The following is a 23,630-nucleotide window of genomic DNA, read 5'->3' on the forward strand; positions in this document are numbered from 1 at the left end:
TGCTGGAGGCTCCATTATTCTCTATGTGGAGTGCGGCTCTGCAGGTGGAGGTCGGTGCTGGAGGCTCCATTATTCTCTATGTGTAGTGCGGCTCTGCGGGTGGAGGTCGGTGCTGGAGGCTCCATTATTCTCTATGTGGAGTGTGGCTCTGCGGGTGGAGGTCGGTGCTGGAGGCTCCATTATTCTCTATGTGGAGTGGGGCTCTGCAGGTGGAGGTCGGTGCTGGAGGCTCCATTATTCTCTATGTGGAGTGCGGCTCTGCGGGTGGAGGTCGGTGCTGGAGGCCCCATTATTCTCTATGTAGAGTGTGGCTCTGCGGGTGGAGGTCGGTGCTGGAGGCCCCATTATTCTCTATGTAGAGTGTGGCTCTACGATTCGTGACCCCCGTCACGTGACGAGGGGGGCCCACAGAGTCTGAACTGCCCCGGGCCCTGGCTACCCTTAATCCACCCCTGCATGCGCCATGCGCCCCTATGTTTAAAATGGCATGCACATGGTCTAGCGTTTGCACGCATTTGTATGCATTTTCGTGAGCATGCGTTTTTTGTAGTGTGCGCCTAGGCGTGCCTGACGCAACCTATTGCATTTTTGGGTCCGTCCAACTGTGTAAAAAAAAAAACGCATGCGCACGCTTGCGCATGGAATGCGACAAAATCATGCATTACAGTCTATGGGAACGCAGGCGTGCGCATGGGCATGTGCACGCCTGCGTTTAAAATCGCATGCGTTTTAAGAGTTAACATGGCTAGAAACTGGTTAAAACGCATGCACCTAAAAACGTAAACGCATGCAAAACGCATGATGCGGTTTTTTGCATGCGTTTCTATTGCGCACGAAGCGCAGTGCTAAAAAACGCTAATGTGAAAGTAGCCTTACACATGTGTTTTTTTTTAACTCTATAATTTTCCAGAGTGTACCTCATCCGTGTTTTGCGGTCGGAGTACGGACCACTATACACATACCGGCTGAGGGTCTCGTGACCCAAAGTCAACAGCCTCAAAGGCGTTTATCAGGCTGCCAAGTTTGGGTCAGGAGACCGGTCCATGTTTTTTGACTATGAAACATAGATAGCTGAAAGCGACGTTATAGGGAACAGAAATCGTTAGATATAGTTTTATTACCTTGTGACAAAGCAGATTTACTGAAAAAAAAAAAAAAAAATCAGTGTGAATAGAGTCCATGTGGAAGATTTGGTTTCTGAAATTAGAAGCAAATCACAGCCCCCAAAAAATGAGTTATAAGAAATTGTGTTCATTGGGTTCATGCTAAACATTTGAGTTCTGAAACTGGAACCAAACTAAAAAAAAAACAACGCTAATTGTAATACACTGTTTAATAATATTAATAATAGTAATAATAATAATGTCAGTGTGAATAGAGTTCATGCTGAAGATTTGGGTTTTGAAATTAGAACCGAATCGAAAAAAAAACCCCAAAAATAAATTGTATGATACTCTACAAGAAAATTGAAAATAAATAAATTAAAAAAAAGTCAGTGTGAATAGTGTCTGTGCTAAAGAATTGGGTTCTGAAATTAGAACTGAACCGAAAGAAAGCAAAAAAATAAATCATAAAATACTGTATAATAAACATAAAAAAAAATAAAAGAATTTAAAAAATATCAGTGTTAAATTCCATGCTGAGAATTTTTTTTCTTTGGAAAACTATTTTTTTGGGGATCTTTTCTCTTTGGAAAGTTATTTTGGGGGATTTTTTTCCCTTCACAACTATTCACGTTTTCATCTCATCTAGAGATTGCATATATAATCTTTTATTCTTTATTTGCATTATGATTATAAACTATTATTCATATGCTGTTCTATTATTTGTCTGGGTTTTGTTTCTCACCAGTAGGTGCGACATGTAATTTCCTTGGATCACGACTTCCTTTTTAAGTTATGTTATATACTTCTTTGTATGGTAGCCTGAGGGAGAAATCAGATCGATTTTGAAATATGTTGCTGCCTGTTAATAAATGTTTGTTGTTTTTCTACACCTTGTCATCCTTTCTTCATCGTGACAGCGTCCACCACAATGTTGTTTTCGCATTAAGTACTGAAGATTTGGGTTCTGATATTAGAACCCAATTCCCGAGAAAAACTAATTGTAAGATATACGGTAATTTTATTAACTTGTAACAAAGCGCATTTATTAAATAAAATAAATAGATGAATATATAATTAAATAAATAAAATAACAATAGTGTGGATAAAGTTCATGCTAAATATTTGGGTTCTGAAATTAGAACCGTACTGAAAAATCTCAACATTTTTTGTAAGGCACTGTACAATTTTAAGCCTAGAGGAAAAATACATCACAATATGTTCATATGATGATTGCAGGTCCTGACCTTCTACTGAACAAAATTAAGTCATTCTACAACTCTATGGAGAAGAGGGGAAAGTTTTCCTTAAAAACTTCTAAGAATTAACTTTATGTGCATTACCATCAAGTTTTGGGCTCTTATATGAGACTAGATAGTGGCCCGATTCTAACAGTATTCAAAACCTGTAAAAAAAGGAATTAAAATAAAAAAAAGTTATTCTCACCTTCCGACGGCCCCCGATCTCCTCTCCACGCTCCTGGCATCTTCCGGTCCCAGTAATGCAGAGTCCCAGTAATGCCGAGCGCGAAGGACCGGAGATGACGTCACTCAGGGAAAGAGTCCGGGGGCTGTCGGAAGGTGAGTATATCACTATTTTTTATTTTAATTCTATTTTTTTACAGGTTTATGGTACCCAGGACCTGGAGGAGAGTCTCCTCTCCTCTGGACTCTGGGTACCATCCACACATTGAGCGCTGCGCTGGTCATCTCCCGGCTGCTTCGCCACTGACCTCCGTGCGGCAGGAGATGACCCGTGGCAACCGTCAAGTGATCAGTGGCTAGCGCCACAGATCTCATAATGGTAGCGGTGGCATGCATCGCTTGAATGCAGTGCCAGTTCTCGGCCGGACTGCGCCTGTCGCTGATTGGTCGCTGCCGGCCGTGCGCGACCAATCAGCAACGTGGGATTTCCGTTACAGACAGACAGACAGAATTAGACGATTATATAGTAGATATTATTATTGTTATTATTTTTAGGGGGTCTAAGAATTAGCTGCATAAAAATATAGAAACAAAAAAATCCTCTTATTTACTTTTCCTCTTAAATCATCGTTACATAATATTATTGCCGGTATTCGTACAACTTTAGGTTCTTTTCCAGCATATGCATAATGTTAAGTGATACATTCTGGATATAAACTATAAACGAATAATAGGCAGTGAAATCTCTCCACTAGACAAGTAGGGAAATTCTGCATCCTGCAGCTGAAAGCCTGACCTTTGCTCCACCAGTCATATATTTATCAAGTCTCCCAGCATGGCTTCAGGGCCCAGTAGGGTTGGCCGGCTGCCTGCGCTTCATGACATCACGTCTTGTCTGACTCTTGGAGCTTTGGCTCTGGTTTTATTTACTGTTGAGGCACAGAAATCCCAGTCTGAAACCATTATTATTCACCAAATGTTATTGAAAGAGTGTAGGCCCCATTCTCCTAGGTGATTTACTGAAACTGCAAAGCTTCCAACTTTTCTGATGGCCAAAATAAGCCGTAGCTGTGCCAGGACTGTTTTATAAATGGGCAAAAGGAACCTTTGCCCTGTGCCTGGCTGCAGGGGGCATCGTTAACACTTAGTAACTTATCTTGGAGAGGGTAGTTCCAAAAAATAAGAACATAAAAGGCTGAAAATATATAAAAGAGTCATAAATGAGTAGTAAATGAGATATAGTAATAATAATATATCTGGTCTCAGTGGCGTACTGCTAATAGTGACAGATCACATTGCGTGAGTCTCGGGGGCCCATTCCAGCAAAAGTACAGCGCAGATAGCGTTGAAGGTAGTGACAGAGTAGGGAACGTCAGCTGACGCTCCCTCCTCCATCATTATGCTTGTGAGTACCACGTCTCAGCGCACTGAGCTTGATGATGTCATTACATTGTGCCCGCTGTGCCAAGCAGTGCAGACTACACGCTGCAGAGACTGAAGCAGTATTTTTATATTAAATCAATGAGTACTTTGCAGGACTATCATACTATGTGGAGGGCTATTTATGGGGCCATCATACAATGTGGAGGGCTATTTATGGGGCCATCATACAATGTGGAGGACTATTTATGGGGCTATCATACTATGTGGAGGACTATTTATGGGGCCATCATACTATTTAGAGGACTATCTATAGGGTCATCATACTATGACAATGACTATTTATGGGGCCATCATACAATGTGGAGGACTACTTATAGGGCCATCTTACTATGTCAAGGACTATTTATGAAAACTTTTAGGATAAATTTCTTGGATTTACGTGCGCTGCCAGACAAATTTCATATCCAATAAACAGGTTGATGAATTAACCCTTTTATTTCCAACGCGTTTCGAAGTTCATAGTACTTCTTCCTCAGGGGATGACATATTATGGGGCCATCATACTATGTGGAGGAATATTTATTTGGCCATCATACTATGTGGAGGACTATTTATGGGGCCATTATACTATGTAGAGGACTATTTATTTGGCCATCATACTATGTGGAGGACTATTTATGGGGCCATCATACTATGTGGAGGACTATTTATGGGGCCATCATACTATGTAGGGGGCTATTTATGGGGCCATCATACTATGTAGGGGGCTATTTATGGGGCCATCATACTATGTAGAGAACTATTTAAAAGGGCCATCATACTATGTGGCGGACTATTTATGGGGCCATCATACTATGTGGAGGACTATTTATGGGGCCATGATACTATGTGGGGGGCTATTTATGGGGCCATCATACTATGTAGAGGACTATTTAAAAGGGCCATCATACTATGGGGGAGCTATTTGTAGGGTCATCATACTATGTTGGGGGCTAAATCTGAAAAACTTAGTGTAGTGGTGAGAAAATATGTATTGATTTTTGATTGTGCGAGACTGGAAAATAACATCTGTGGAATGGCATCCATAAACTACTAAGAATCGTGTCCACCTTGGCTTATAATGGATGCTTTTATGTGGAAAACTACAACTAATGAGAAATCTACAGGACTTGATCTTTGGCTTGCATTAAGCTACGGTGTTGCACTACATTATCTACCTTTTATAATGACCCTGTATATTATTTACATTTTTATTCATCTATCAATTTATTCATTCATTCCTTAATTCATTTACTTATTTATGTTTACTGCGATCAGTACGTGATATTGAATTTGAGAAATGAAAAGAAAATCTAAAGGTTCACTCTTTTTTTTAACCAGTATTATGTTACATATATTACATCATAGTCAGTTGGATTTTTTACTAGTTCCTTTCGGCCAATACACCAGGGTTTTTTCTCCAAGGCAGGGGCGATAGATGTTCCAGCTCTGTTGATAAAATTTGTCAGCTAATTGATAAAACATGTATAGTAGAAATTAGAGGCAGTTACAGATGCACAATTATTCTTCATTGATAGTTCTAGATCAGGATTGATTCTGTGGTCTCCAGCCTTATCTCAAATCCCCCGTCATTCTAATGGCTTGTCCTATAAAATATATTTATGGTATCAATTGTTTGGGTTTGTAGTCTACAAATAATTATTGATTCTCCTCCTCTGAGACACTTGAAATGTAAAAAAAAGCAACTAAATTCAACATAATTTTGTGTGCCATGAAGCATACGGTATGTCCATGGACGTCTGGAAGAATCTTTTAAACACTGGTATTCCTGTAATTTTGAACTGCTCATAAACATGCGACTTTATAGATCTCACATGCCTCTGTGTGTCCTCTGTACTCCTGCTTCTGTTTTCTAAATCATTCTTTTGTATTGAAAATTTCTTCTGTGTCCTCTGCACATTTTCTCGTTCTTCTAGTTTTTAATATTTCCATTGCACGTCCTTAACTTTTACATACAGTCCAGCTCATCGTTATTGGCACCCAAGAAGTGTAAGTACATAATGTGGAATATATCCTGAAAAAATGAATCAAGTGGAACAGTTTTCTGTATAGAGCACTCGTGTTAAATACAAAAGATCAAATGATAAACAATAATGTAAAACAAAAAAAAATGGAAGCGAAAAATAGAAAAACATAAAGCTTGCTGTGACACTGGTATTGGCATCCTTTACATTCTATTAGTATGGAAACATTTTGACTCGCCTGTGGTAAATCACATGTGAGAATCACCTGTGATTAATTGTCGGTGCCCATGAGACATGAATTAGGTATTAGCCAATGAAAGATGAATTCAGTATTTTAAAAACCCACATGGTAGGCTCTGTTCCTTTATCACAATGGTGGAGACAAAGGAACTGTCTGAGGACATCAGAAGTGCTATTATTAGCAAACACAAGACCCCCACAGGATACAGGGACATCTCCAAATACCTTGGCATCCCAGATTCAACTGTGTACAATGTTATGAAGAAGTTTGCCAAGCATGGAACCAACAAGAACCTCCCTGGGCGTGGGAGAAAGAGAAAAATTGACAAGAGATGTCTTCGAAGGTTGGTGCGAATGCTGGAAAAAACACCACGCCAAACATCCAAAGACCTGAAGGCCAGCTTGGAACAGTCTGGGGTCATGGTTTCAGCAAGTATCATATGCTGCCCACTAAACCAAGCAGAGCTTTATGGGCAAAGGCCAAAGAAGAAACCATTGCTGAAGTAAAGACATAAAAGGAACAACTGATCTTTGTCAAAGAGTACCTTGCCAACCATAATCTTTCTGGAAAAATTTTCTGTAGACAGATGAAGCAAAAAATAACTTTTTTTATGCAAAGCAACAGTTAGTTTGCAGATGGCGCAATGAAGCTTCTAAGGAAAATACACCCTACCAACAGTTAAGCATGGTGGGGGATCCATAATGCTGTTGGGTTGCTTTGCTGCATCGGGTACTGGAGGCCTTGACCGTATCACCGGAATCATGAAATCAGAGAATTTTCTAGAGATTTTAGAGTGAGGAGAACTTGGTTTGAGTCGAAGATCATGGGTCTTTTAGCAAGACAATGACCCAAAGCATTCATCCAAAAGTACACAGAAATGGTAGAAAAAGAAAAAAATGACTGTTTTAAAATGGCCAACAATGAGTCCTGACCTCAATCCCATTGTAAATCTTTGGGATGAGCTGAAATATGCTATTGAGAAAAAGAACCCAACTAAGGAAGAGTGGAAGAAAATATCAGCTGAGAAGGGAAAGTAGCTTATAGATGGCTAAAAGAATAGTTTGGAGGCTACTATCAATGTCAAAGGGTGTGCAACCAAGTATTAACCCCTTTCTGTCATGTGACGTACTATCCCGTCCATGTGCCCTGGGACTTAATTCCCAGGGACGGGATAGTACGTCACAGCGATCAGCGGCGCCCACGTGGTGAGCGCCGCTGATCACGGCTGGGTGTCAGCTGCTTATCACAGCTGACACCCGGCACAATGTGTCAGGGGCGGTCACGGACCGCCCCTGACACGTTAACCCCTTGCACACCGCGATCAAACACGATCGCGGTGTACCGGGGGTTAAAGGGAAGCATCGGCAGGGAGGGGGCTCCCTCCGTGCTTCACTGAGCCCCCCACAGAGCAATGTGCAGCGCTGCTGCAGGGGGCTCCATCCCTGCAGGTCCCCGAATCCAAGATGGCGACGGGGACCTTCAGGGGCCTGCAGGGAGCTGGCTTCCTCATGCCTGCAAAGCGCAGGCAAGGAGGAAGCCTTGTGCAGTGCCTGTGACAGATCGCTGATCTGTCACAGTGATGTCCCCCCTGGGACAATGTAATAAAGTTAAAAAAAGTGTAAAAATAATTTTTAAAAAAATCGCTAAATAAATTAAAAAAAAAAATATTCCCTAATAAATTCATTTTTTGGAAATAAAAAAACCCAAAACAATAAAAGTACACATATTTGGTATCGCCGCGTCCGTAACGACCCACCCTATAAAACTGTCTCATTAGTTAACCCCTTTAGTGAACCCCTTAAAAAATAAAAATAAAAAACGAAGCAAAAAATAATGATTTATTATCATACTGCCGAACAAAAAGTGCAATAACGCGTGATCAAAAACACGCATATAAATATACATGGTACCGCTGAAAATGTCATCTTGTCCCGCAAAAAACGAGCTGCCATACAGCATCATCCGCAAAAAAAATTAAAAAGTTATAGCTCGCAGAATAAAGCGATGCAAAAATAATTATTTTTCATATAAAATTGTTTTCATTGCATAAAAGCGCCAAAACATAAAAAAAGACTTAAATGAGGTATCGCTGTAACCGTACTGACCCAAGGAATAAAAGCGCTTTATCAATTTTACCGCAGGTGGAACGGTGTAAACGCACCCCCCAAAAGAAAATCATGAAACGCTGGTTTTTGTTCATTCTGCGTCCCAAAAATCGGAATAAAAAGCGATCAAAAGATGTCACATGCCCGAAAATGGTACCAATAAAAACGTCAACTCGTCCCGCAAAAAATAAGACCTCATATGACTCGGTGGGACAAAATATGGAAAAATTCTAGCTCTCAATATGTGGTGATGCAAAAACTATTTTTACAATAAAAAGCGTCTTTTAGCGTGCGACAGCTGCCAAAAATAAAAACCGCCATAAATAGTAAATCAAACCCCCCATTATCACCCCCTTAGATAGGGAAAAATAATAAAATTAAAAGAAAATGTATTTATTTCCATTTTACCATTAGGGTTAGTGTTAGGGCTGAGATTAGGGTTAGGGGTGTGTTGGGGTTAGGGTTGGAGTTATATTTGGGGGGGTTTCCACTGTTTGGGCACATCAGGTGCTCTCCAAATGCAACATGGCGTCTGATCTCAATTCCAGCCAATTCTGCGTTGAAAAAGTCAAATGGTGCTCCTTACCTTCCAAGCTCTGCCATGCGCCCAAACAGTGTTTTACCCCCACATATGGGGTTTCAGCCTACTCAGGACAAATTGCAAAACCACTTTTGGGGTCCAATTTCTTCTGTTACCCTTAGGAAAATGAAAAATTGGGGGCAAAAATATTTTTGTGGAAAAAAATGACTTTTTTTATTGTCACGCTCGGCGTTATAAACTTCTGTGAAGCACTTGGGGGTTCAAAGTGCTCACCACACATCTAGATAAGTTCCATGGGGGGTCTAGTTTCCAAAATGGGGTCACTTGTGGGGAGTTTCAATAGTTTAGGTACATTAGGGGCTCTCCAAACGCACATGACACCCGCAGACCATTCCATCAAAGTCTGCATTCCAAATCGTCACTACTTCCCTTCCGAGCCCCATCGTGTGCCCATACAGTAGTTTTCTCCCACATATGAGGTATCGGCGTACTCAGGACAAATTGGAAAACAACTTTTGGGGTCCAATTTCTCCTGTTACCCTTGGGAAAATAAAAAAATTGGGGACTAAATGATCATGTTTGTAGAAAAAATACAATTTTTTTATTTTCATGCCCGGGCGTTATAAACTTCTGTGACGCCCATGGGGGTTCAAAGTGCTCACCACACATCTAGATAAGTTCCTTGGGGGGTCTAGTTTCCAAAATGGGGTCACTTGTGGGGGGGGTTTCCACTGTTTAGGTACATCAGGGGCTCTCCAAAAGCAACATGACACCCGCAGACCATTCCATCAAAGTCTGCATTCCAAAATGTCACTACTTCCCTTCCGAGCCCCGACGTGTACCCATACAGTAGTTTTCTCCCACATATGGGGTATCAGCGTACTCAGGATAAATTGGAAAACAACTTTTGGGGTCCAATTTCTCCTGGTACCCTTGGGAAAATAAAAAAAATTGGTGACTAAAAGATCATGTTTGTGGAAAAAATACGATATTTTTATTTTCACGCCCGGGCGTTATAAACTTCTGTGAAGCACTGGGGGAGTTCAAAGTGCTCACCACACATCTAGATACGTTCCTTGGGGGTCTAGTTTCCAAAATGGTGTGATTTGTGGGGGGTTTTCACTGTTTTCGTACATCAGGGGCTTTCCAAACGCTACATGGTGTCCGATCTCAATTCCAGCCAAAAACGTCAAATGGCGCTGCTTCCCTTCCGAGCTCTGCCATGCGCCCAAATAGTCGTTTACACCCACATATCGGGTATCAGCGTACTCAGGACAAATTGCACAATTACTTTTAGGGTCCTGTTACCCTTGGGAAAATAAAAATCTGGGGTGAAAAGATCATTTTTGTGGAAAAATATGATTTTTTAATTGTACCGCTGTACGTTATAAACTTCTGTGAAGCCCTTGTGGGCAGTGGCGGATTATAATGAGGTCAATTTGGGCAGTTGCCCCGGGCCCAGTGGGGTTAAGGGGCCCACAGCCCAGGCCAGTAAATTGCCCCATTATAATCCGCCACCGCGCAGGGCCGGATTATAGGCAGGGCAGGCGGGGCTTCAGCCCCGAGGCCCCCACCACAAGAGCTCCTAAGGGGGCCCCCACCACATTCCTGCTGGCTGCTGCAATGGCACTCCATCTTCTCCCCACCTAAAAGTGAGTGACCGTGGGGGCGGCATTATGTGCTCTGCTACCAGCAGCATCTACAAGTAGCGTGAACGCTGATGCTGCTGGTAGCGTGCAAAGGCTTGTGATGAGATCACAGGAGGTAAGGTGTCAGGGAACCCGATCATGTGACCCCTGTCTCCTCCCCTCCTGTGACCTCATCACAGGTCCTGTGCGCACAGCACTGAGAGCAGCCATGTATGTGGAGTGCGGTGCTGGAGGCCCCATTATTCTCTATGTGGAGTGTGGCTCTGCGGGTGGAGGTCAGTGCTGGAGGCCCCATTATTCTCTATGTCGAGTGCGGCTCTGCGGGTGGAGGTCGGTGCTGGAGGCCCCATTATTCTCTATGTGGAGTGCGGCTCTGCGGGTGGAGGTCGGTGCTGGAGGCCCCATTATTCTCTATGTGGAGTGCGGCTCTGCGGGTGGAGGTCGGTGCTGGAGGCTCCATTATTCTCTATGTGGAGTGCGGGTGGAGGTCGGTGCTGGAGGCCCCATTATTCTCTATGTGGAGTGCGGCTCTGCGGGTGGAGGTCGGTGCTGGAGGCTCCATTATTCTCTATGTGGAGTGCGGCTCTGCGGGTGGAGGTCGGTGCTGGAGGCTCCATTATTCTCTATGTGGAGTGCGGCTCTGCGGGTGGAGGTAGATGCCGGAGGCTCCATTATTCTCTATGTGGAGTGCGGGTGGAGGTCGGTGCTGGATGCTCCATTATTCTCTGTGTGGAGTGCGGCTCTGCGGGTGGAGGTAGATGCCGGAGGCTCCATTATTCTCTATGTGGAGTGCGGGTGGAGGTCGGTGCTGGAGGCTCCATTATTCTCTATGTGGAGTGCGGGTGGAGGTCTGTGCTGGAGGCCCCATTATTCTCTATGTGGAGTGCGGCTCTGCGGGTGGAGGTCGGTGCTGGAGGCTCCATTATTCTCTATGTGGAGTGCGGCTCTGCGGGTGGAGGTCGGTGCTGGAGGCTCCATTATTCTCTATGTGGAGTGCGGCTCTGCGGGTGGAGGTCGGTGCTGGAGGCTCCATTATTCTCTATGTGGAGTGCGGCTCTGCGGGTGGAGGTCGGTGCTGGAGGCTCCATTATTCTCTATGTGGAGTGTGGCTCTGCGGGTGGAGGTCGGTGCTGGAGGCTCCATTATTCTCTATGTGGAGTGAGGCTCTGCGGGTGGAGGTCGGTGCTGGAGGCTCCATTATTCTCTATGTGGAGTGCGGCTCTGCGGGTGGAGGTCGGTGCTGGAGGCTCCATTATTCTCTGTGTGGAGTGCGGGTGGAGGTCGGTGCTGGAGGCTCCATTATTCTCTGTGTGGAGTGCGGCTCTGCGGGTGGAGGTCGGTGCTGGAGGCTCCATTATTCTCTATGTGGAGTGCGGCTCTGCGGGTGGAGGTCGGTGCTGGAGGCTCCATTATTCTCTATGTGGAGTGTGGCTCTGCGGGTGGAGGTCGGTGCTGGAGGCTCCATTATTCTCTATGTGGAGTGCGGCTCTGCGGGTGGAGGTCGGTGCTGGAGGCTCCATTATTCTCTATGTGGAGTGCGGGTGGAGGTCGGTGCTGGAGGCTCCATTATTCTCTGTGTGGAGTGCGGCTCTGCGGGTGGAGGTCGGTGCTGGAGGCTCCATTATTCTCTATGTGGAGTGCGGCTCTGCGGGTGGAGGTCGGATCTGGAGGCTCCATTATTCTCTATGTGGAGTGCGGCTCTGCAGGTGGAAGTCGGTGCTGGAGGCTCCATTATTCTCTATGTGGAGTGCGGCTCTGCGGGTGGAGGTCGGTGCTGGAGGCTCCATTATTCTCTATGTGGAGTGCGGCTCTGCAGGTGGAGGTCGGTGCTGGAGGCCCCATTATTCTCTATGTGGAGTGCGGCTCTGCGGGTGGAGGTAGGTGCTGGAGGCTCCATTATTCTCTGTGGAGTGCGGCTCTGCGGGTGGAGGTCGGTGCTGGAGGCTCCATTATTCTCTGTGTGGAGTGCGGCTGTGCGGGTGGAGGTCGGTGCTGGAGGCTCCATTATTCTCTATGTGGAGTGCGGGTGGAGGTCGGTGCTGGAGGCTCCATTATTCTCTGTGTGGAGTGCGGCTCTGCGGGTGGAGGTCGGTGCTGGAGGCTCCATTATTCTCTATGTGGAGTGCGGGTGGAGGTCGGTGCTGGAGGCTCCATTATTCTCTATGTGGAGTGTGGCTCTGCGGGTGGAGGTCGGTGCTGGAGGCTCCATTATTCTCTATGTGGAGTGCGGCTCTGCGGGTGGAGGTCGGTGCTGGAGGCTCCATTATTCTCTATGTGGAGTGCGGCTCTGCGGGTGGAGGTCGGTGCTGGAGGCTCCATTATTCTCTATGTGGAGTGTGGCTCTGCGGGTGGAGGTCGGTGCTGGAGGCTCCATTATTCTCTATGTGGAGTGTGGCTCTGCGGGTCGAGGTCAGTGCTGGAGGCTCCATTATTCTCTATGTGGAGTGGGGCTCTGCGGGTGGAGGTCGGTGCTGGAGGCCCCATTATTCTCTATGTGGAGTGCGGCTCTGCGGGTGGAGGTCGGTGCTGGAGGCTCCATTCTCTATGTGGAGTGCGGCTCTGCGGGTGGAGGTCAGTGCTGGAGGCTCCATTATTCTCTATGTGGAGTGGGGCTCTGCGGGTGGAGGTCGGATCTGGAGGCCCCATTATTCTCTATGTGGAGTGCGGCTCTGCGGGTGGAGGTCGGTGCTGGAGGCTCCATTATTCTCTATGTGGAGTGCGGCTCTGCGGGTGGAGGTCGGTGCTGGAGGCTCCATTATTCTCTATGTGGAGTGGGGCTCTGCCGGTGGAGGTCGGTGCTGGAGGCTCCATTATTCTCTATGTGGAGTGCGGCTCTGCGGGTGGAGGTCGGTGCTGGAGGCCCCATTATTCTCTATGTAGAGTGTGGCTCTGCGGGTGGAGGTCGGTGCGGGAGGCCCCATTATTCTCTATGTAGAGTGTGGCTCTGCGGGTGGAGGTCGGTGCTGGAGGCTCCATTATTCTCTGTGTGGAGTGCGGGTGGAGGTCGGTGCTGAAGGCTCCATTATTCTCTGTGTGGAGTGCGGCTCTGCGGGTGGAGGTCGGTGCTGGAGGCTCCATTATTCTCTATGTGGAGTGCGGCTCTGCGGGTGGAGGTCGGATCTGGAGGCTCCATTATTCTCTATGTGGAGTGCGGCTCTGCAGGTGGAAGTCGGTGCTGGAGGCTCCATTATTCTCTATGTGGAGTGCGGCTCTGCGGGTGGAGGTCGGTGCTGGAGGCTCCATTATTCTCTATGTGGAGTGCGGCTCTGCAGGTGGAGGTCGGTGCTGGAGGCCCCATTATTCTCTATGTGGAGTGCGGCTCTGCAGGTGGAGGTCGGTGCTGGAGGCCCCATTATTCTCTATGTGGAGTGCGGCTCTGCGGGTGGAGGTAGGTGCTGGAGGCTCCATTATTCTCTGTGGAGTGCGGCTCTGCGGGTGGAGGTCGGTGCTGGAGGCTCCATTATTCTCTGTGTGGAGTGCGGCTCTGCGGGTGGAGGTCGGTGCTGGAGGCTCCATTATTCTCTATGTGGAGTGCGGGTGGAGGTCGGTGCTGGAGGCTCCATTATTCTCTGTGTGGAGTGCGGCTCTGCGGGTGGAGGTCGGTGCTGGAGGCTCCATTATTCTCTATGTGGAGTGCGGGTGGAGGTCGGTGCTGGAGGCTCCATTATTCTCTATGTGGAGTGTGGCTCTGCGGGTGGAGGTCGGTGCTGGAGGCTCCATTATTCTCTATGTGGAGTGCGGCTCTGCGGGTGGAGGTCGGTGCTGGAGGCTCCATTATTCTCTATGTGGAGTGCGGCTCTGCGGGTGGAGGTCGGTGCTGGAGGCTCCATTATTCTCTATGTGGAGTGTGGCTCTGCGGGTGGAGGTCGGTGCTGGAGGCTCCATTATTCTCTATGTGGAGTGTGGCTCTGCGGGTCGAGGTCAGTGCTGGAGGCTCCATTATTCTCTATGTGGAGTGGGGCTCTGCGGGTGGAGGTCGGTGCTGGAGGCCCCATTATTCTCTATGTGGAGTGCGGCTCTGCGGGTGGAGGTCGGTGCTGGAGGCTCCATTCTCTATGTGGAGTGCGGCTCTGCGGGTGGAGGTCAGTGCTGGAGGCTCCATTATTCTCTATGTGGAGTGGGGCTCTGCGGGTGGAGGTCGGATCTGGAGGCCCCATTATTCTCTATGTGGAGTGCGGCTCTGCGGGTGGAGGTCGGTGCTGGAGGCTCCATTATTCTCTATGTGGAGTGCGGCTCTGCGGGTGGAGGTCGGTGCTGGAGGCTCCATTATTCTCTATGTGGAGTGGGGCTCTGCCGGTGGAGGTCGGTGCTGGAGGCTCCATTATTCTCTATGTGGAGTGCGGCTCTGCGGGTGGAGGTCGGTGCTGGAGGCCCCATTATTCTCTATGTAGAGTGTGGCTCTGCGGGTGGAGGTCGGTGCGGGAGGCCCCATTATTCTCTATGTAGAGTGTGGCTCTACGATTCGTGACCCCCGTCACGTGACGAGGGGGGCCTACAGAGTCTGAACTGCCCCGGGCCCTGGCTACCCTTAATCCACCCCTGCTTGTGGGTTCAAAGTTCTCACCACATATCTAGATAAGTTCCTTGGGGGGGGGTCTAGTTTCCAAAATGGGGTCACTTGTGGGAGTTTTCCACTGTTTAGGTACATCAGGGGCTCTCCAAACGTGACATGGCGTCCGATCTGAATTCCAGCCAATTTTCCATTGAAAAAGTCAAACGGCGCTCCTTCCCTTCTGAGCTCTGCCATTCGCCGAAACAGTGGTTCTCCACCACATATCAGGTATCAGCGTACTCAGGACAAATTGCACATTAACTTTTCCAGTCCAATTTCTCCTTTTACACTTGGTAAAATAAAAAAAATGAACCTGAAGTATTTTTTTTGTGAAAAAAAGTTAAATGTTCATTTTTTTTTAAATATTCAAAAAATTACTGTGAAGCATCTGAAGGGTTAATGAACTTCTTGAATGTTGTTTTGAGCACCTTAAGGGGTGCAGTTTTTAGATTGGTGTCACTTTTGGGTATTTTCTATCATATAGACCATTTAAAGTGGCTCAAATGTGATGTGGTCCGTAAAAATAAAATGGTGTTGCAAAAATGAGAATCGCTGGTCAACTTTTAACCCTTATAACTTCCTAACAAAAAAAATTTTGGTTCCAAAATTGTGCTGATGTAAAGTAAACATGTGGGAAATGTTACTTATTAAGTTTTTTGTGTGCCATATCTCTGTGATTTAAGGGCATAAAAATTCAAAGTTGGAAAATTGTGAAATTTTCAAAATTTTTGCCAAATTTCCATTTTTTTCACAAATAAACGTAAGTTATATGAATGAAATTTTACCACTAACATGAAGTACAATATGTCATGAGAAAACAATGTCAGAATCACCGGGACCATGGAAGCGTTTCAGAGTTATTACCTCATAAAGGGACAGTGGTCAGAATTGTAAAAATTGGCCCGGTCATGAACGTGCAAACCACCCTTGGTGGTTAAGGGGTTAATTAGGGGTGCCTTTTTTGCTGCACCTGCTGTTTGAAAAACAATGTTTAATTGTATTAGTTTGGACCACTAATTAAAAAATCTTGAGTATATAACTTTGGTATATTTTCATTTATTTCTGAAGATATTGTACAGTCTATGAAAAAAATGAATGGATGCCAATAACGATGAGTAGGACTGTATATGGTTTCCTACATAGTCATTACTACATATGTTGCAATAATATGGTGGGGTGAGAAAAAATAATCAACTTACTTATTAGTTGTTTTTTTCTGCTCTAGCATGCTCCTTGATGAAGCAAGGCAAAACGAGCGTTGAGGTTCAGGGAAAAGCAGCCTGACCTTCATTCATAGCAGCGATATTGTATTTGTTACAGCTGTCACAACACTACTGCCTGTACTCTGTGTTCTATCACTATCTACTGTATAATTAGTGATTACTTATGTATGATGTGTTTTCTTTGCCTGTTTACAAAAGCTCATTATGACAGTACTTTTTATTCTCTTGATATGTTTCGGTCTCAATTGTGTGTGCGAGTAATCCCATCTAGTGTCCCGTTTTGTGAGGCACCTTGTGCTTTTATGATTTTTTTTATACTTGTATATACATTTAAACGTGATAAATTTAAAGTTTTTTTGTTTTTACATCTTTTTGCCCTAGTTCTTGTTTTCTATCTTTCCCTATGCATTTAGTAGTACTGTTGTCTCTTCCAGTAGTCACATTCTTGTTTTTCTCTGTGATTGCTCTCTTCTGAAGAAGGAAGCAGACACATAACAGTCCACTTAGAGCTAGCAACGCTAGAGTGTCCTCTTAGGGAAACGATTTCTGCTATACAGATAAACTGGATCCTTGGAGAGGGACAGCGGTACATTTGGTGACAAATTTTATGTGTGTGCCTACATGTCAGCACTATAAATATACATTTTACTAGCATTACTAGCATCTGGACAGAATTTACAGGAAAACAAATGAACTAAAGAGACTCCCTAGGAGGGATGTCAGTAAAAATCACACGCAAACACACACAGAATGCTGACAGCAATAATCTGTATATCTGAGTATACTACTACTGCTACCTGTGTTAGTTGGTCATTTAAAGGGGTTGTCCACTCTTGGGGCTCAAGTCTGTAGTCACATAGAGTGACTACGGACTAGGAAATCTTCACAGTGCACACAGTTCACATTGTTAGTATTTGCGGGTGCCGGGAGTGGGCAGTCCTGTGACCGTAAGTTTGCAATTTGCATACTTCTGGCCACATTCCGACTAGAAGTGTCCGGCTTTGCTCAATTCATTTGTATTGAGGAAGGTCGTGCATGGCTAGTCGGCATGTGACTGCATGTATGCAAATTGCATACTTGCAATCACGTGCCTGCTGTAGCGTGTATCTTTTGAGAAACCACTAGTACACAGGAGAACTTGCTCAGTGAGGTTCTCCTGTGTTCCGGTGGATTCTCAAAAGATACACTCTGCAACAGGTTATGGGCCCAGAACACAGAATCTCAGACACCCAGAACAGAGACACCCAGGAGTTAACCTCAGAGACCGGAGAAGCAGATAAGCTCTGTTAACAGAAGATAAAACTGTCATGATCTGCTGAGTTCGTGGGATCAGGTAGTTTAGAGGTTAATCTGACGGAATCACTCTGAGATTCTGGGAGGCTTTTTATAGCCTCATTGTAGGCTCACTCCTTGTCACTTATACTCAGACCCTTGGCCGAGTGTGTGACCCTGGTGTGCTTTGTGACTGTGATACTTTATGCTTGCTTGGTTTTGATCCGGTTCTGTCCCTGTTACGAGTTCTACCTGTTCCTTTTGTACTGCTCTACTATTCCCGTGTATGACTCTTTTGCCTTGGACCTGACTACTCTCTGACTGCCTCCCTTGTACTGCATTGCTATCTCTGTGTATGATTCATTGCTTACGGTTTGACTATTCTCTGCTTGTCCCTCTGGTACCGCGCTGTCCTCCCCGTGTATGACCCCTGCTTGTCTGACCTGAGTTTCCCTAGCCTTTGCTCCAGGATTCCTGTAATAGAACCTTATCCTGCAGCAGGATGCTAAGCTACGCCCCCTGTGGTCACATGATCGTAGGCCCTTGTACTGCTAAACTACTTTCAGTGTCGCAGGTCCTGTTGTCTGAACTTTCCCTGCAGTATCGGACCCCGGGTCCTCCCGTAGTCTGGGTGAGTTGCCCTGTTCAGCTGCGGCAGCCCGCCGGCGCTGACAGGATCCTGATAGAAACCCAGTGGACGGACACTAAAAAGAAAAAATCCAGATACAGAGGGACAAAGGAATTTATGACCCAGGAACTGGAGGGCCACACACTGGAGATAATTACAGAGAATCACCACACACAGGATATACAGGAACTCAAGAAGAAAGAAGAATATCTTCATAAAACAAGTAATATTATATATAGAAATGATGTGCAGCACTGAGCTGAAACTCACAGTAGCTAAGCTGAAGAGTCAAAATTATCAGTTATGTAAATTCAAAGTAGAGATGTTGTTATCTAAAGATGATTTATGGGAAGTAATCATTACAGATAGACCTGATGAAGATAATCAGACATGGGACCGGCAGCAATGACAGCTACATATCTGCAGAACAGACTTTTTTCCAGAAAACTGAAGAAAACTCCATATGAACTGTGGCAAGGTATGAAACCAAGTGTCAATAATTTAAAAGTTTTTGGATGTAAAGTTTTTATATTCATTCCAACAGAAAAACGTTCCAAACTTCAAAACAGATCCATGGAGGGAATATTTGTTGGATATAGTGAAAATTGCAAGGGATACAGAATCCTAGATCCCAAAACAGACAGAGTCACGGTGAGTTACAGTGTGACATTCATTGAGGATCTAAATGAAGACACTATGATTTCAATTGACACAAAAAATGAGAAAAACAGCAGTGACATAACTGAAGAAGTATTTGATGAGAAAGTAGTTGAAATTGATGAAGAACAGAATACTGAAAATGAAGAAATACAACTACAAACAGACACAGAACCAAGACGTTCAATGAGAGAAAACAAAGGAAAACCACCAAAACGTCTCTCATACAAGACAAGCACAATTAAAATTTATGAACCTACTTCTTGGGAAGACATATCTAAACTCCCTAAAGAAGAAGCTAATAAATGGATAGAAGCAACAGAAACAGAAATGAAATCCATGCATGACTCAAATACATGGACACTGACAGATTTACCAGAAGGAAGAAAAGCCATAGAATGTAAATGGATTTTTAAAGTAAAATACCAAACAGATGGCACACCTGAAAGATACCGAGCAAGACTCATAGCTAAAGGGTATTCTCAAAAATATAGAGAAGACTATGATGAGACATTTGCTCCAGTTGTCAAACATACTACAATAAGAACTTTACTTACAGTTGCAGCAATGAAACAGATGGAACTAATACATCTGGATGTAAAGACAGCATTTTTGAAAGGAGAATTAACAGAAGACATTTACATGGAACAACCTCCATGATTCAAATACAAAAGAAACCCAAACAAAGTTTGCAAACTACAGAAAACCGTATATGGCTTAAAGCAAGCAGCTAAAGCGTGGAATGACAAAATCACGGAAGTGCTTACAAATGAAAAATTTCAAAGAAGCAAAGCTGATCCATGCTTGTACACAGAAAGGCTGATGCATAGATGGATTTATGTACTCATAGATGTAGACGACACTTTGATTTGTTTTGAACAAAGAAGGGATAAAGAAAACATTCTAAAAACCCTGAAGCAACATTTCAAAGTCAAAGACTTGGGAAATGTGAAACAGTACCTAGGAATACGGATAGAAAGAGAAGAAGACGGAGGTTTCCTACTGAATCAAAATCACATGATTCAAGACATAACAGAAAAATTTGGATTGAAGGAAGCAAAAACAGTAATGGAAACTAATTATCTTAAAGAGATGAATAGTGAGAAATATATGCTACCAAATAATGAAGAGTACAGAACAGCAATAGGAAAACTACTGTATCTAGCGACTGTTACAAGCTCAGACATCGCAGCAGCTGTAGGAATCCTGAGTAGAAAGGTGTCAAAACCAAATAAAGCTGACTGGAATGCTGTAAAGAGAGTAATGCGTTATTTGAAAGGAACCAGCAACATTAAGCTCAAACTACCCACAAGGGATAATTGCATTTTAACAGGATACGTTGATGCAGATTGGGCTGGAGATCCAACTGACAGAAGATCTACCAGTGGGCAAGTTTTTTCCTGTCAGGTGGACCAATAATTGGACAAGTAAAAAACAGTCAATTGTGACACTGTCTTCAACAGAAGCAGAGTATGTTGCCGCAGCACATGCAAGTCAAGAAGTTCTGTGGTTAAGACAATTGTTGACAGACTTAGGACAACCACAGTTGGAACCAACAAAATTGAAAGAGGACAATCAAGGATGTCTTGTTCTTGCTCAGATGGAAAGAGTCAAACCAAGAACCAAGCATATTGAGGTGAAGTATCATTTTTTGAGAGATCATCAGGAACAAGGAGTCTTGAAGTTAGAATATTGTCCTACTGAAGAAATGACAGCAGACATCTTCACGAAGGCGTTGAATGCTGATAAACACCAGAAACTAATAAAAAAGTTGGGTTTGACTGAATAAGTCCTTACTGTTGAGAAAGGGTGTTGGCATATGCAACAGAAATGGACTTATTATAAATGAAAGGAGGACTTTACACTAGCCTGACAGCAGATGGAGATAGTGTGAAGTCTTATGTTTGCTGTATTGTGGGGAGGGAATCTCTATTGTTGATGTTTAGTTTTACTTTCACTTTTGACTGTGTTATACCAGCAGCAGGCTGTGTGCTTCTGAATTCTTATCTCATGTTTACCCATAAGAAGTAAAAGCTGTTTACTCAAGATAACTTGCTCAGTAAAGTTCTCCTGTGTACCAGTGGATTCTCAAAAGATACACTCTGCAACACCTGCATCTTTACTGGCGGCAGCTGAGAATCCTCACCGCGTACACTGCGTTCTGTGAGGATTCACTAATCTGCAGTCACACCCCTAGCCTGAGCAACCCCTTTAAAATGAATGCCCAACTGTAAACTATTAAATTACAAAATTACTGTTATGTATTTTTTTGTTTAATTTGTGTTCTTTTCAACATGATACACGAAGAATTAGGAAATATAATAGGGATCATCGGAGAGTCCAGAAAGAATCTGTTTTCCTAAAGTTTATCAGTCAGGGTCTGACAACTTTTCACAAGTAGCAATGTTTTCCTTCATTGTCCATGCCAGACAACTCACTTACTGGTTCACGTAACAGTGCATTAGAGACATACATTTTTATCTTTTTTCCTACTGAATACAATGCTGCATTCAACCAGAATAAGCAAAATGGCTCACTCACATTGGTGAGTAGCCCGCGTATAACTCGGATGAGTGCTATCCGATATTTCATCAACTAGCACTCGTCCAATATTATACTATAAAGCAGTGCTGACTAGCGCTTTCTCGCATGAGAAAAAAAAAAATCACCGCATGCTGCGATTGGCAGTGTATATCTGACGGCTCACACACATACAAGTGTATGGGTGCGTGCAAAACATTGGACTGCACTCCTATGCCATCCAAGTGCAGTCTCATATACGCCGACTCACACGATGGAGAAGATGGAGAAATTTAGTTCCCCATCTTCTCCGCACCTGTGATCCGATTCTCACATGCTAGAGAATCGTATCACAGTAAAATGACACTCGGATCAGAGTTTGAGCCGAGGGTCATTTGCAAATACCATCCGTTTCTCTCGCGTGAGCTAGTATGAGCGTACCCATAAAATAACCTCAAATAAATATTAACATGCCAACATTTTGGATAAGATGAGAGTGGTCACAGATTTAATTGCCAAGATTTATTTTGTATGAAGAAATAACAGTTTTTATTGTTGCTATTAATATTTTATTATTTTTTTTATAAAGTAATTATTTATAATTCCAGCAAAGGAGCAGATCTGAGCATGTGCTATGGTAACTGGTTGTTATAGATTGTCTAACCCCTCTCTTTGGAGGTGACCGTGCACCTCATGTCTCCTTTGTGCCTGTAATAATTGAAGAGGGTGTTATAGCACCGGAGAGCACCACTGCCACCATCGCTGTCTTTGTACTGCTGGCATCACCTTTGCATCAAGGACCCAAAACTATCACTTCCGTTGTCTTCTTCTCTCCTGCTTATGACCGCACTGCTCAGGACATATATTTCTAGCCTCCATAGTTATGGAAGCAAACTTCCCCTACTGCTCAGTTAACGCTGTGTGACTTGGCATGCCAGAGCACTCTTAATTACTACTACTACTACTAGTACGGCTCCAGACTGAGGCCGGTTTCACACGTCAGTGGCTCTGGTACATGTAGTGACAGTTTCCTCACGAACCGGAGACACTGACACACGTAGACACATTCTAATGAATGAGTCTCTGCACATGTCAGCGTGTTTTCACGGACACACGGTCTATGAGAAAAACACGGAGACAAGTCAGTGTTTGTGGGAGCGCAGGGTCTGCAAAAATGCTGAACACGTGCACACAGAGAACAGTTCACACTGTCCTCCGTGCTCACGGACGGCCGCCGGGGAAGAAGCGCTACTGGAAGCGCTGTTCCCGGCGGCTGGTGCTGAACGCGGCTGTCTTTCTTCTCTCCTGCTCTTGCCCCAGCTGTAAGTTTCGTCTGGTTGGTTCATAAACTGAGGGGGACCCCACGTCGAGTTTTCATTCATTCTTTCTCTGCTGCTCGCTGTTGCCGGCAGAGCAGGAGAGAAGAATGACAGCCGTGTTCAGCACCAGCCGCCGGGAACAGCGCTTTTACTGTAGCGCTTCTTCCCGGCATCGTCCGTGTGGTCCTGATGCGGCTCACGTGCGGCACACGGTTGCCACACGGAGGTACCACGTGTCCACACGGACACACGGATACGGATAGCTCCAGTACCGTTTTTTCCGGTACCGGAGTTATCTGGACGTGTGAGACCGGCCTAAGAGAGAGTGCTATATTCTGCCCTTTGTGATCTGTAGTAAATTTGTGTGTAGTGTATTTAAATTCTATCCACACGACAAAACCCAATTTATCTTATCAGTATTAATAAATACACCAAGATTCCAACTTAAAATAGTAATAAAAAACATTCTTGATATGCCCCATACAAGGCAATCCAGTGTAAAAAAAATAAAATAACCAATGCCAAATGCATCTAGCACTGGCTTTTCCCCTCCTTTAAAACAGCAGATCACCGCTGCAGTCCTTGGCATTTTCTCTAAACATTTCAGTGCCTTCTATATTTGATGTATGTATTAATATAGAATCAACTCCTTCTAGAGGTGGCCGAATGCAGGCAGAATTTATATAATTTATCAAGTTCAGAAACGAGAGCTTCCCTGTAAAGAAATATTATTTAATCACTTGACACAGAATAAAAAAAAAACAAATAAACAAAAACAAGTGGTATTCATGTTGCATATATGTTTTACTGAAAATCTCATATTAATCACCAGTTTTCCTCTCTGCTGTCTCCATTTCTAATGTTCATTTGTCTTTAATCTACTAGATGGAGACTATTTGCTGTTCTGCCTCTGAAATACTCTCCTGTATTTATGTGGCACTTGTTCAAAAGCAGTACCAACATGCAGGACATTATTTAGCAGTACTGAG

At 44.4% G+C, this 23,630-nt stretch overlaps 1 protein-coding gene across 1 annotated transcript in view; it reads left to right on the forward strand.

The window, feature by feature from the left end:
• The first annotated feature begins 10,632 nt into the window (after positions 1-10,632).
• Positions 10,633-23,630, forward strand: part of LOC141076284 (tenascin-N-like) — a 93,867-nt gene continuing 80,869 nt past the window's right edge. Inside the window, exon 1 of the mRNA XM_073563673.1 lies at positions 10,633-10,745. The gene's annotated coding sequence lies outside the window, so the exon portion shown is untranslated. The remainder of the gene's footprint in view (positions 10,746-23,630) is intronic.

Source organism: Dendrobates tinctorius, unplaced genomic scaffold, assembly GCF_039654945.1.
Source record: "Dendrobates tinctorius isolate UK_male_01 unplaced genomic scaffold, ASM3965494v1 ptg000396l, whole genome shotgun sequence".
NCBI classification, from domain to species: domain Eukaryota; kingdom Metazoa; phylum Chordata; class Amphibia; order Anura; family Dendrobatidae; genus Dendrobates; species Dendrobates tinctorius.